At 36.1% G+C, this 3,176-nt stretch overlaps 1 long non-coding RNA gene across 1 annotated transcript; it reads right to left on the bottom strand.

The window, feature by feature from the left end:
* Positions 1–464: 464 nt before the first annotated feature.
* LOC311360545 lies at positions 465–2,524 on the bottom strand. The gene is made up of 3 exons (XR_014638445.1): positions 2,417–2,524; positions 1,535–1,597; positions 465–570 (listed from the first exon to the last, which is right to left on the bottom strand). It is a non-coding gene; the product is annotated as an uncharacterized lncRNA (long non-coding RNA).
* Between the last annotated feature and the right edge of the window lie 652 nt (positions 2,525–3,176).

The raw sequence follows: 3,176 nt of genomic DNA, 5'->3' as shown, positions 1-3,176 counted from the left end.
TGAATGAGCTCCTGTCAACTGTGGAACACAGACTCTATTTTCGACTGTGAAATCATTTGAGAGCAAATAGATTTGAATTAAAAAATGCATCATACTGAGTTGTTACTCTTTCGCGAACCATTTGTTCACCAGTAGTTAAGCTTTTTGAACCATTTGTTCACCAGTAGTTAAGCTTTTTGAACCATTTGTTCACCAGTAGTTAAGCTTTTTGAACCATTTGTTCACCAGTAGTTAAGCTTTTTGAACCATTCGTTTACCAGTAGTGAAGCACTTTCGGGTTAGTTATAAAACCCCAAACCACTGTTGATGACAATGAGGGATCTACAGCCACTTTAGTTAAAAATGTATACAACATAGGGAAATATATATACATATACTGCGCTCATGACACATAATAACATAACATAATAACAGGATAATATAGAAAATATTAACAATTTAAAACACAAACAGAAACAAAAAACGGCATTTTAAAATGTAACAAAAAAAGGCACTCTAAAAACAAAACAAAAACCAGCTCTCTTCATCTGACACGGCTGTAGCGATCCATCGCCTCTTCTGGGGTGAGGACTGAAACAAAGAAAATGATTAACATGTATTAACAGTAGTATTTTGTCAGGATGATGGCAGTGCAGTTGGTTAGGGGTTTACTAGTATTAATACTATTCTTGTATTAGGGTTATATAGTGGCAAGTTAGTTCTAAATTACATTCTAGAGTAATGAATGTACAGAGGTATAATAATAATAATTATTAAATTGTAATTTCCAGTAGTATCAAGAGTACTGTGAGTGTACTGTTTATTCAAGTAGTATTATCTGTACTCTTTAACAGTAGGTTATTATAAATCAAATGAGCACAACTAGAGAGTAAAGTGGGAGTACTGTATAGTTTAGACAAGTGGTAGAATAAGATAATTATATCGTTTAGTGTTATTTGAAAGCCATGTTCCTGCTGTAGCTTCATCCATTATGCTGCTTTGAACAGTCATGTTCAGACGTGGCTTTGATATTATAAGCAGACTTGGGACCAGCTGACCACCTAGCTCGTTAAAGAAATGGGTAAGAATTGATCAATTAATCCAGCACCATGAATATAACCATAACCAAAAACTTTTTTATTTTCTACTTAGTAGACTAACTTAAAGTGGCTTAACTGTCCTCAATCTAATTTATGTCATTGCTGTTCTAAGTTCCTTCCCATTCTCAAAGCACTTTCCGGTTACGATATCATGTAAAGGTAGATACTTGGTTACTGCAATGTTCAAGTACAAATGGAGTAAATATTACTAGCATCCTCTTGTCTTGGATCCCCTCTAGACACTAGCCTTCAACCAGTTAAGGTGAGCACCCTTATTTTAACATCATAAAACCAGGAAGTAGAAAAGAGGTTTAAAAATAACACTATTATAGTGTTTTCATAGTGACGTTCATCAGTTATTAATCATTACACTGTGTACAACTACATTTCACAGTCACATGAATCTGAGTATATCTGTTAAGTATGCTTAACATTTAAAATAAAAAATTAATTACCTGCTTCCTCTGCTGCAGTTTGGCTACTGCGCTGTTCGGATTGTTCCCGCTGACTCGATGGCGCTGTAACATTTTGGAGCACAGAAAGAATGGTTGGTGTAAGGGGCTCAAAACCTTATGAAGGATATTGATGAATGCATACAGAGTGACGTTTTTGTTCATTTGAAAATTGTATGGATACCTTAAAAAAAATATATACAGTTAGTTAAGAAATAAGGGTTTTATTCACTTTGGGCAATGACATTATCCATTGTCTTTAATGTTATAATATGTAATAATAATATGTATGATCATATGTCATTTTGATTTAAGACAAATCATCATCAACTCATTTGTCATGGTTCCACATGCAGTCCATTGTGTAGAAGACATGTTTGAGAGATTCAGTTGTTAACATTACATACTGTAACTATGGACTAAAATGAAAAGAAAAAAAACAGGGAGAAAGGTATTACCGTAATAGCACTATAGTGTAATGTAGCAGTCTTCGGGTTTTTTAGTAGTTAAAAACAACTCCAAAAACTATTCAAAGACGTGGTAACTGGCGCTTACAGAAAAAGTCCAATTTCAAAGCTTGGACCACATTTTCATCGCATATCGCCTAATTTAACATTAGATAAATGGTTGAACTGTCGGTCTTTTGACCTAGTTAAGAGTTAAACTTTTGTGTTTGACAGATAATTAAAATTTGCTTGCAACGTCGGCTATCTAGCCAGCTAGCAATCCATTGGTTAGTGACAAGGTTAGCTAGCAAGGCCAAAAAATACGTGATAGAACAGACATGGTACGATGTCAAATTAGCTCATTTTAGGAAGCTAAGCAATGTGACCAAATCATTACACTCTCAATTAATAATGAAATAACTTTAAAGCATGTACTTACATTCTAACATGGCTGTCTCTACATGTGGAAGCTCTTCCGTGGGCTGCCTTTTTCTCTTACTCTTTCGCTGAGTCTCCATTGTCAAGTCCTTCTGCACGACCTCCTTGCCCGTCGACGGAAGAGAGTGGGCGTGTCCGACGCATGGGGTAAAACGATCTGCGTATAACGTGCCCCCTACCCACTGTACACGTCCGTCGACGACTTTACAAGGGACGCTCCCGAATTGCATTGTGGGTCTGCATGTGCAAGACAGGAAGACGGTTTGATGCGAAGTTATCATGATCCTGCACGCTAAAGTACTCAGTCTTATTGAGGGAAGACAGACTTTTAAAAAGAAATTAAAATTGATAAAATGGCTCCAAAAGAAGAAGTTACTTAAAGCCAAAATAAAATGCAAACTCTGCAAAAAGAGCATGAAAATGAAGGAAAACGCAAACGTTGACGGACTGCAGTGGTAAGTATTCTTTTTTTGGTACGGTTTTTATCGATGACTTCCTTTGTTTACTGATATGTCATGTTATAAATTCAAGTTCAGTAACATTAATATTTATCATGAAGAAATGTGTTGTCTTCTGTAGGCAGTGCCGACGTAATAAACATAGAGGGAAAACGACGAGGAAGTCAGTGAGGTGCGGGTCACTTTTTGAGAGGAGGAAATTGTCCCTATTCAGCTGGATGAAATACATTTATAGGTAAGGTATGCAGTAGGGCTGTACGGTATGGACTACAATTTATATCACGGTATGATTTGAGGCATATA

The sequence above is a fragment of the Micromesistius poutassou genome (assembly GCF_964030765.1).
Source record: "Micromesistius poutassou genome assembly, chromosome: 16".
Classification (NCBI taxonomy): Eukaryota; Metazoa; Chordata; class Actinopteri; order Gadiformes; family Gadidae; genus Micromesistius; species Micromesistius poutassou.
The sequence above is the reverse complement of the archived record's forward strand: the minus strand, read 5'-3'. Positions and strand labels throughout refer to the sequence as shown.